The sequence below is a fragment of the Antechinus flavipes genome, chromosome 3, assembly GCF_016432865.1.
Source record: "Antechinus flavipes isolate AdamAnt ecotype Samford, QLD, Australia chromosome 3, AdamAnt_v2, whole genome shotgun sequence".
NCBI lineage: Eukaryota > Metazoa > Chordata > Mammalia > Dasyuromorphia > Dasyuridae > Antechinus > Antechinus flavipes.
Window position 1 is genome coordinate 189482334 of NC_067400.1, and position 12820 is coordinate 189495153.

Genomic DNA, 12820 nt, shown 5'->3' on the forward strand with positions numbered 1-12820 from the left:
CCTAAAGAACCCCAGAGATTCTACTAAAAAGCTATTAGAAATAATTCATAATTTTAGCAAAATAGCTGGATACAAAATAAATCCCCATAAATCCTCAGCATTTTTATACACCACCAACAAAATCCAAGAGCAAGAGATACAAAGAGAAATTCCATCCAAAATAACTGTTGATAGCATAAAATATTTGGGAATCTACCTACCAAAGGAAAGCCAGGAATTATTTGATCAAAATTACAAAAAAGTTTCCACACAAATAGAGTCAGACTTAAATAATTGGAAAAATATTAAGTGCTCTTGGATAGGCCAAGTGAATATACTAAAGATGACAATACTCCCTAAACTAATCTATTTATTTAGTGCTATACCAATCAGACTTCCAAGAAAATATTTTAATTATCTAGAAAAAATAACAACAAAATTCATATGGAAAAATAAAAAGTTGAGAATCTCAAGAGAATTAATGAAAAAAAAATCAAATGAAGGTGGCCTAGCTGTACCTGATGTAAAATTATATTATAAAGCAGCAGTCACCAGAACGATTTGGTATTGGCTAAGAAATAGATTAGTTGATCTGTGGAAAAGATTAGATTCACAAGACAGAATATTCAACTATAGCAATCTAGTGTTTGACAAACCCAAAGATCCTAACTTTTGGGATAAGAATTCATTATTTGATAAAAACTGCTGGGATAACTGGAAATTAGTATGGCAGAAACTAGGCATGGACCCACACTTAACACCATATATCAAGATAAGATCAAAATGGGTCCATGACCTAGGCATAAAGAATGAGATTATAAATAAATTAGAGGATCATAGGATAGTTTATCTCTCAGACTTGTGGAGGAGAAAGAAATTTGTGACCAAAGATGAACTAGAGACCATTACTGATCAAAAAATAGAAAATTTTGATTACATCAAATTAAAAAGCCTTTGTACAAACAAAACTAATGCAAACAAGATTAGAAGGGAAGCAACAAACTGGGAAAACATCTTCACAGTTAAAGGTTCTGATAAAGGCCTCATTTCCAAAATATATAGAGAACTGACTCAAATTTATAAGAAATCAAGCCATTCTCCAATTGATAAATGGTCAAAGGATATGAACAATTTTCAGATTATGAAATTGAAACTATTACCATTCATATGAAAGAGTGTTCCAAATCATTATTGATCAGAGAAATGCAAATTAAGACAACTCTGAGATACCACTACACACCTGTCAGATTGGCTAAGATGACAGGGAAAAAAATGATGAATGTTGGAGGGGATGCGGGAAAACTGGGGCACTGATGCGTTGTTGGTAGAGTTGTGAATGAATCCAACCATTCTGGAGAGCAATCTGGAATTATGCCCAAAAAGTTATCAAATTGTGCATACCCTTTGATCCAGCAGTGTTTCTATTGGGCTTATATCCTAAAGAAATACTAAAGAAGGGAAAGGGACCTGTATGTGTCAAATTGTTTGTAGCAGCCCTGTTTGTAGTGGCTAGAAACTGGAAAATGAATGGATGCCCATCAATTGGAGAATGGCTGGGTAAATTTTGGTATATGAATGTTATGGAATATTATTGTTCTGTAAGAAATGACCAGCAGGATGAATACAGAGAGGACTGGCAAGACTTACATGAACTGATGCTAAGTGAAATGAGCAGAACCAGGAGATCATTATACACTTCGACAACGATATTGTATGAGGATATATTCTGATGGAAATGTATTTCTTTGACAAAGAGACCTAACTCAGTTTCAATTGATAAATGATGGACAGAAGCAGCTACACCCAAAGAAAGAACACTGGGAAATGAATGTGAACTATCTGCATTTTTGTTTTTCTTCCCGGGTTATTTTTACCTTCTGAATCCAATTCTCCCTGTGCAACAAGAGAACCGTTCAGTTCTGCAAACATATATTATATCTAGGATATACTGTAACATATCTAACATATATAGGACTGCTTGCCATCTAGGGGAGGGAGTGGAGGGAGGGAGGAGATAAATCGGAACAGAAATGAGTGCAAGGGATAATGTTGTAAAAAAAAAAATTACCCTGGCATGGATTCTATCAATATAAAGTTATTATAAAATAAAATAAAATAAAATAAAAAATTAAATAAATAAATAAATAAACTAATGGTTCATTATTCAATCCTATTAAAATTATGTGGGATCTATCATGGATCTTTTTAGTGAATATTTGATCTACTCTACTGGTTTTTCTTTGTTTGTTTTCTTCAGTGCCATTTCTGTTTCTTGAAGAAACTTACCTGGTACTATGATATATGTAAAAATGTAAAAAATCCACTCCCTTCGATAATAAAAAGACGTTTGTACAAACATATTTTATCCATTGACAATATTTAAGAAAATATTATAGTTCTTTCACTTGTGAATACACTTAAGAATGTATTGTATGTATAGTGGACTAAGCACGGAATCTAAAGTCAAAGCATATAGGTTTATATCCTATCCTGATGCAGGTATGGCCTTATCCAAATTCCTCTGGCCTCAAATTCTTTATGTGTAAAATTACTAAATGGCCTTTGAGTTCCTTCTGGTTCTAAATTTATTATGCTGTAACACTGGGACTTTGACAGTTGCTTTTCATCAAATAGAGAGTAAAAGGCAATAAAATCAATTACTACTTGACCATGCTTTCATAAATGTATGCTCTTAAAAAATAGGCTAAACAAATCTTGTTATTTGGGGAGCACTGAAGAACAATTGAATGATTTGTTTGTCTGTTTGTTTTGTTTTGTTTTGTTTTTAGAAAGGACATATGTTATTAGATCTACATAATGGCAAAATTAATTTGATACAAGACTAAGCAATAAGGTACTAAACTAATATTCTACTATTATAAGTAAAAAGTGAATGTAAAAGAACAAGAAATGATGGTAAATATGTCACCCTGTCTCCTTGCTGGTTCTGCTGTTCCAGAACTTGTCTTGAGGTGCTATTTTATGGTTACCTGTAGATGAACATGAAGGAATTATAGTGATTCACTGCTTATTCTACCATCTTGGGTCCCAGAAATGGTCCTCCCTACAATTAATATTAAAAAATAAGTGAAGAGAGAAAAAATGTCTTTTCTATTGCCCTTCTATCTTTTCTATTCAATTCTATTCAATATTTCTGAATTATCATTTGATCTCTTTTGAGACTCAAGAACTGCAGAAGTTTCCAGAAAGAAGCAAAAGAAATAGAATTTGTGCATCCTCAGGAGTAAGACAGCAAAGAGGCTGAATTGATAGTCAGGACTGGCCTGAGAAAGATTCCTTTTCCTTAGCTCATATTTGGCCTCAGACATTTACTAGTTGTGTGACTTTGAGCAAGTTACCTAATTGTTTGCCTCAGTTTTCTCATTTGTAAAATGGTCTAGGGAATGAAATGGCAAACCACTCCAGTATCTTTATGTGCCAAGAAATCCCCAAATGTGATTATAAAGAGTTGTTTAACATGACAGAAAATAACTGACCAATAATGATCTTCAATAGGGCAGAGAAAGGACAAGAATATGCTCCAAATTGGAAATAACGTGAATTATATGTTGTGATATACATGTTTGAAGGCTTTTTTTCTTCTTTCTGCTGCCCTCAGAACCCAATTTTGTGATTGTTATGTGAGCAATTGAGCCAGAGGCCAATTTTGAGTTTCACTTTTATAAGTTTGACTGGAGCCACTGACTGTCATTGTCACTGCAATATGCTACCATCTGGTGACCAAGAACACTAGAGCTGGAACCTGAAGAGAAAAATTTGATTCAGAAGCTCAGAGATAGATTTCTTAATAGAAGTATTGATCACCATAACTGTACTCTACTGTGAATGTACTTTAGTTGGTTACATGGGAAGAAGAAGCTCATTTCAAACATTTTCTTCTCTGCTTTTCCATTTTACTGTGTGAGCCACAGATACAAGACAAACATACATGCCTTCCTTTGCCCTTTTACATTAGTTACACAAACTGATGGTTTGGGCATTTCCACTTCTATTCCATCACTGTCACTCCAAAGAGCTGAATTAATTTTCATTGTACCTTCAGAATTAACTCATTAAAAGTAAAATTTCAATCTGTCTCACTATATTTTCATCAGCTTATAGAATTTTCTTGATGGGATCAATTATTAACATTTATAAAGTGCCTACTATGTGTCATGTACTTACAAAGTATTAGGAATATAAAAAGGGCCCCCCAAAAGGATATTATCTATTTTTCCACTGAACTTTGGAAATCTATTCTCCCAAAATTTAGGACACATAATAAGTTTTGCTCAGCTTTTCTTTCTTATATCATAAGACTTGGAAGGGATTACTCCCAAAATTTTCATAATTCCAATCATAGTAACAAATTACTATCTGATAATGAAAATTAGATCCACTACTATTTTTTTCTATTTCATCCCTCCTCCTATTCAAGGATGAAATTAGTATTAAGGCAAATTGAGTATTAGCTGCTATATTTGGGGAAGACAAAATGTTCCAACAGATGTCTGAATACTTGAAGTTACCCATCACTATTTATATCATGCTTCTCTGACAGGCTTGTGGTCTGTTTCATGAAATTTTCCTCAATTATCTTTTTTTTTTCTTCCAGGTGGCCTATGGCAAATTGTGAGGACAAAAAAATACTTTTCTTTTCTTCTGATATTTATCCAAAAGTTCTCTTTTCTTCACTGTGGCTATTCTTTATAGTATCTAGGTTGGTGGTTACATGTAAACAGTTTTCTGTCTTGCCATTCTTATTCATTTTTAAAATCATTTTATTTAGATTTGCAAGACTCTAGTCAAATGTGTTCATACAAGTATCATCCAATTCTGGCAAAGGGCCTATCATTTTTATATTTTAAACTATGATCTTTTCTTAGTTTGTTGTTCATTTCCCAAGTTGACATTTTTCCTATGTGTCCCTTACTGTCAATGGTAATGATGAAAATGTCATCTGTGTCCTTGTGGCCACAAGGTCTTGTATAAATTGATTCAAAACCATAATTTTTAAAATTTCTAACAGAATTATTTGTACTTACATGCATCACCAAGAAATGAGTAATACTCATCTTTTTTGAAAAACTAAAACATGATAAATCAGAAACCAGAATCGCTTCTTAGAAAATTTGAAAAAATATATATAGAGAAAACAAAATGGGAGATTGCAGTAATATAAATTCTTTTCAAGTACACACTGAGCCCTTGTTTAAACAAATTAAAAAAAAAGGATTCACGTTATTCTTTTATGTTAATTATCAGAGACTCATCAAACAAAAGAAACTGGAAATTTCACTATCTTTAATAAAGATCCCTCTGTGACTTTAATTTGCATTACAAAATCCATATTAGAGGAGAGTTTTTATGGTTGTGCTTTACCATTTCAAAGCTTTTTTTTTTTTTTAAACAATCAGCAAGCAAATGAAAAACTGATACTTTGTACATTTAAGTGAATTTTGTGACCATAATAATGGAATTACTTTGCTTTAAAATCATTAACCTACTCATGATTAAAAGGATATGTGACATCATAGATTTTTGGAGGGGGAAAAACAAAGATAATTGCCACAGGATGCATCAGAATATGTGACACACCAATATGTGTATTTATAAATGTAAGTCATGTTTATGATTTCAAAAACAAGCAAGAACAACACCAAAAAAAATTAAAGAACCATGCCTGTTGTCTTCTCATATTTTGATGACAATAACTTCAATTCTCATATAGAACCCAGATAAATGAAAAAGTTGGTCTGTAGGTAAATAGTTATTGATATTTTCTTTGTTACCTTTTTTAAGTAAATCACATCAACTATGCTTTCTTTTGTTTTCCTTTTAGTAGTTTCCATTCTTTGATATATAGAGTGTAGTCTTCAATATTTTGAAGAGTGTTTCTTCTAGAATGGGTTCTAGCATGTATATCTGATCTGGTTCAGGGAATTTCCCTCATTCTGTCTTCCTAAATGCCATTTCTATTTCTTCATCTCGCACAGGGAGAAATGAGGTGTTAGGGTCCATATGTGATGATTCCTCTGTCACTGTTGATGAAAATAGATTATATAAAAGTTGACAATTTTTTTCAAATTTACATCTAACTTGTCTTCCTGCCAGTTATATCTACAAATTCTCTTGGGATGATGTTACTAATTTAGGTTGCATGCCAAGATTTCTATAGACTTGTTATCAATTTCACTTCATTTGCTTGTTTTAGAAAGAGCTACTGCTCATAATTTTCTGCCTCCTCTGCTACAGTGGATCACAAATTAATTTAATTATAAAATGGTATTACTTTTGACCGTCATATCTCTCTATTTCTCAAGGAGATAAGTGTTCCCTAGTGAAGAAAGTTTCTGAACTTTTTTTTTTATCCTCCTACACACTCATAGAGTATGCTTCCTCTTGTCTCACTTTGCTTCGCACCAATTTATAATGTGTTTTCTGACCTCATCAATTGAACTGAATTACTTTCTTTAAAGTTGCTAAAAATCTTTTTTATTGTTTTTGTATGGCTTTTTTCTTTCTTACTATTCTGCTGTTTTTGACATTGTTGGACACTCTATCTTATGATATCCTGTATTCTATGCCAAATCATTATACCACTCTCTCATAGTTGCTATCATTTCCATATTTCTATTTTAATTATTTATTTTTGCTGTGAAATCATTCAAATCACAAACTCTAACTGAGGATATATACCATAGGTTCACTCTGGAAGGCATTCTCTTATCTCTCTATACTCTATTGTTTGGTGACATCATTAACATTATATCAAGTTCCAATTTTTGAAATCTAATCCTACATAATCAGTTGCGATTGGACAGTTCAAATTTGCTTTTCAATAAGTATTTGAAAATAAATATGTTCAAAAGAAAACTATCATCTTTTCTCTCAAAACCGTACTCTAATGAACTTCTTTATATAAAAACAAGAGCACCACTATCTCTCAAGTTTGTAAACTCATTATTGTCCCTACATCCTATACCTATCCACCTTATGCAATATATCCAATTTCCAAATCTTTCCATTTCTATCTCTGCAACATCTCTGAAATTTGTACCTCCTCACTACTCACAGGGTCTTCATCTTTCACCTGAGTTATTGTGATGTCCTTCTAATTGGTTCACATAACTCAATTTCCCTTCTCCTTTGCTGCTCAGATTATAAAGTCACTATCTTACATAAAGATATGACCAAGTCACTCCCCTGTTCATTAAAATCCAGTGGCTTCTTATTACCATTAGAATAAAATAAGTAGGTCCTTCTTTGGTTTTTTAAAAAAAAACCCTTCTTTTACACATTACTGATCTTCTCAAATTGTCTAATTCAAATTAGCCTTCTTTTTGTTTCTCACTTAAGTCGGTTCATCTTCCATCTCATAGAGCTTTGCTTCCTCTTTCTATCTAACTAAATGATGCAGTTGGTGGCAGAGTAGATAGACAATTATGTCTTATTTTTCATGTATTAAAATGATGTATAACTGCTAAGTATTCTTATTACTTTCTGCCATTTCTACCAACTTTCAGAGGCCTTCTTTCCTATATCTTTGAGTTTTCTTGAATTTATTTTGCAGTTATTCTGTATATGCTTATTTTTATATACTTATCCATGTACATATATCTCTTTATAGAATATTTATTGCCATTTTGTATCCCCAGAACCTAATATAGTGCCTGACGTATAGCATTTAATAAATGCTTGCTGATTGACTGGATGGTTACAGTGACAAATGTTTTATAATAGTTAAATTTTGTTAAGAAAATATACTGACCAAAACCAATTTTCATTTCATACTCCTGTGGATATTACTGGCTCCTTAAAATATGTCAATATTAAAATTGTTTATATTGTCTTCTTATCATTATCCTTTTTTTCCATTTTGATTTCAAACATCATTAAAACTAGAGAGACAGAAAGCTGATTCTGATTTTGCTTCTCCATCTAAAACCAAAAATTTCTTTTCTGTTTAAATGTATTCAGGTTCATTTTTATATGGTTTTATCTTTAATATTTTTAATAATTTTGAATTCTCTTCAAAAGAGAAGTTATTTATAATATAATGGTACAAGTTTTCTGCCGAGTCTATATCAGTATCTATTATTATTTCACTATTCTAAACCATGTTTTATAACGTGATTTTTACCATCTTCCCTAGTTTGGTTTTATTATTTATCAAAAATTTTAATGATGAAATTGTTGATATGACTAAGCATTTATTCCAAAAGTTTTGTATTTTTTTTAAGGAAAAGATCCTCTATGCACAAAATTAGTTATAGGATCTCTTTTCTCAGGGAAAATAATTGAAAATTGAGGGGATGTCCATCAATTAGGGAATGACTGAATAAAATGTGGTATGTTAATATAATGGAATAATACTGTGCTATAAGAAATGTTGAGCAAGATGCTCTCAGAGAACCTTGAAAGTCCTACATAAACTCAAGAAAAGGGAAATGTATTGTGTACAAAGTAATAACAATGTTGTGGGATGATCAGCTGTGAATGACTTTATTATTCTCAGCAATAAAATGAGCCAAGACTATTCTGATGGACTAATTAAAAATTCTGTCCATTCTCAGAGAAAGAACTGAGTCTGAATACTAAAGAATACTTTTTAAAATTTTATTTTATTGAGGTTGTTTTTTTTTTTTGAGGGGGGTTCTATTTTTCTTTCACAACGCTTGTGGAAATATTTTCCAAATTTTTACATATGCCTAAAAGAGAAGGGACAAGGGAGAGAATCTGGAACTCAAAGTTTTAAAAATAAATGTTAAGAAAATGTTTTAAATGTAACTGTGAAAATAAAATATTTTTATAAAGAAAGAAATTGTTCAGTTTTTAAAGTATTCCAAGACAGACAAAAATCATTTAGTGTATCAAAAATCTCATTTGTAGTGTATGATTGTGTATGATTTCTCCATACCCTTTGTATTTCAATTATGCTGTCATTATTATAGAAACCAAAAGTGATATCACAGGATGGAGGATCAGATTTTATTTTTTATTTCATAAATAGCCAATGGCAAAAATTACCATATTTTGACCAAATTGAATGATAACAAATCTCTCTGTACATTACTTATGTAGATCCTCAGAAAGTGGATTTAGTCTTTTGTTTTATTACTTAAAGCCATTATACCTTTCTAGAATCCACTAGAGTTTATCATCTACCAGCATTGCCTTGAAAAGCCCAGCTAACCTTCACGTTACATTAGCATACTGTACTGTACAGTATTGTAAAATATTTATTAATATTAATTTTGGTTTTATATTAAATTACTAGAAAAGAAAATAATAAAAAGTGAATATAATGGCCAAAGTAGAATTTGAAAGAAGCAAAAAGAAGTGAAATACAAAATAGAGCTGAAAAGTTTAGTTTCAAGCAGGTAATCTTGAGCTACCAAGATGGTCATGATTGACTGAAACTTCTTTCATAATTGAAAAATAAAAAATGAACCAAATAAAGAAAAAAGAACAACAGACTTTAAAAATAATAGTAAAGGCAATTTTCACAGAGGAAATCCTTCAGAAAATGGAAATGAATAGTTATTTTTTAATTTAATGAGGATAATTTAGTTAAAACATTTAATGGGCCTCTAGGTGGCACAATGGGAAATAGGAAAAGATTTGACAGTTATAAAAATAGATAAAAGGATTGCAATTTAAAAATTGATGAGAAAAGTTGTAAAGACCTTCTACCTCTCTCACATGAACTTCATAAAATATTTGAAAAAGAACCCATTTTAAAAAATGATAACAATGTTATTCTTTAATATTTCTTTAATAGAGAAAAAGAAGAAAGGTTCTCTATTAAGTCTACATGAGTATTTTTTTTAAATGAATAAAAACCACTGGAGGCTAGGATAAGGATTATAACATAGAAATGTGATCAAGCTTTTGCAATGGTTCCTGAGCCTTTGAGTGTTACGGTTCAGCTAACATTAGCAAAGTTAGTGCAAACTTCTAAACTCTTAAATGGGTTTGCTGCCAAGAGTTTCTCTGAAAAACAAAAACACTGAAGTTATGTTGCAAATGATACCTGGTCCTGTAATTTGTCCCTGAGTTAAAATCCTGACCCTGTCCACTCATAACCACGGACCTACAGATTATTGCAGTGATAAAGGACTCCTATACACACTCCTTGGATCATTGTACACAACAAAAAGAGGTGACGCTTCATGTCTGGAGAAAAAAAAAAACTACCCTCCTCACCAAAAACAAACAAACAACCAAAAAACACACAACAACAAAAACAAAAACAACAACAAAACTTCCAGGAATGTTAAAGCAAATATCCAGTGTTCTTAAGCCAAATCAAAATTACTGTAAGCAGCTAAAAAGAAAGAGTTCAAGTACCAACATCCCACAGTCAAGTTCATACAAGACTATTCTATAGTTAGACAGATAAAAAGAATAGATATAGAGTAAAAAGATCTTTATTAAGAATTTATAATGAGATAGGTATCATGCTACCTTCTGAGGATTCAAATAAAAGCAAGGAAAAATATTCTCTGTCTTAAAGAAGGAAAAAGTTAAAACTGAAATTGAGTGTTTATATTCTATCAAAATGAGAGGAAACAAGTGTCAATTAGTATTTCATTGTCTTTTATTAAAGGTTTTTCTTTTTTTTTTTTTTACTATTTTACTATAGTAAAAAAAAAGAATTTGGTAAGCTAAACACAGGGTGTGGGTATTGTTTTATTGATTTTAAGAGGGATTTTTAAAAGGGAAAGGGAAAACTAAGGGGAAAATAAAAAAAGGGGAAGGTACTTAATATTTTTCATCATTGTGGCATATAATATACAAACATGAAAATGGAGGTATGTACATCTCATAAACTTTATTGATATCTAACCAAATTAGGAAAATTTTATATACAGACACACAGAGTTTGAGATAGGAAAACATCAGAGTTATTAGAAAAATACATAAGTGGAGGATGCTCACTGATTTAAGAAAAGTGAACGAACAGATGAAAACTATGGGAACTCTTCAGCCTCCAGCCAGCTCCACTCTTCATGTCATTCTGGTGAAATCTCGACTTGTAGCTTCTTCACTCTGAAGAACTTCTTTGACTGGCCCATTGAAGCTCTATTTATGCTCCTTCAAGAGAGGGATTGTGGGTTTTCTCCCATAGTGCTCTCTGGCCCAAAGAGCTTCAAGGGAGGTGTGAACTCATTGAACTCCAATGAGTAAAGGTGTGAACACAAGCCTTGTATTAATTAGTTCTACTTAGTACCTTGTTTCAGGTTCTGCCCAAAACATCTTCTTGTAAGATTAGATCAACTCTAATCAGTTAGCAGTTAGTAAGGATTCCAACACATAAGGACAGGAGATAATGGTTTACAAAGAAGTCAGGATTGGGGCAAAATATGGAAGTGGAAAACAAAATTCAAATTTAAAGCAGTGAACTATAAAAGAGATTTTTTCAAAATAAGAAATAATTAGAACCAGATCATGTGGTCTGAAAGAGAGTCAAAAGAGGAAGAACAGACCTTTCAAATTACAGATTAATGATGTTCATCAGATTCTTTTCCTATTTCTACCTGTTTTATAAAGAAGGGAAAATAAGAAAATAGAATAAAAATATTTTAAAGGATTCAATGGAGAAAAATGAACAGTTAACAATCATAATTATTGGGAATTGAAAAAAAGGGGGAATAAGAAGTCATCCATAAAATAGAAGACTACAGAATATATTAAGAAGCAGAATCTAGCAATATGTCATTTAACTAAAACATTCTTGAAATATAAATGCTCACCTCAACTTAAAATTAGAGACTAAAGTGTAATACATTATTCTTCAGTTTAACTCAGAAAAAAATAGGAATCATAATTTCTGATAAGTAACAGTAATACTAATAATATTCCTAAAAGATAATCAGAGAAATTACATCATGTTGAAAGACACCACAAAAAAATTAAATAATATGAATATTTGGTACACACATGTATTGAATTGAATATAATCTAGAAATTGGGCAATTACTGAAGATGAATGTAGAGGAATGTATGTATATACATAAATATATACACATACATAAATAAACAACCCAACATATATACATAGACAAACATCCAAAAGAGTGAAAAACTGATGTCAAAAATGAAAAATGAAATTTATTTATACATACATATATTCACAAAAAAATTTTAAAAATTGTAAGAAATTATTTTCATATAAACATACATACACACATACAGAGACACACACAGAATTGATGGTAAAATAATTATGAAAACAAAACATACTCATATTAATAAAATAAAAATATAGAATCTAAATAACATAAACTTTCTTCTGTTCAATCATTCAGTTATGTGCATTCTTTCTGATGGGATAGACAACAGCATGAATTAAGCTCTTTTTATCTCTATTATCTCTCAAAATCTGTTCAAACTCACACTATCTATGCATCTCATCTTGTGATATTCCCTTATCCTTTTGCCTTCATTCCACACCCATCACCCCCACCAAAATAAATAGTCTTTTCCAATGAAATTTGTCTTTTCATTATGTGGCCAAAATGTTTAAATTTCAACTGCACTCTTCTAATGAATGGTCCAAATTAATTTAAGTATTGACTGATTTAATTTCCTAACTATCCAAGAGATTCTCAAAAATCTTCTCCAGCAATAAAATTCAAAAGCATCAATTCAGAAATGATCATCTCTCTTTGTAATACAACTTGCATATTTCACATTTCATTTCATATTTCAAAAGCAACATTACTACTGGAAGCACCATAGCTTTGATTATATGGAAACAGCATAGCTTTGATCTTTTTCAGGATATGATGCCTCTTCTTAGAATGTTATATACATTTGCCAATCCTTTCCTTTC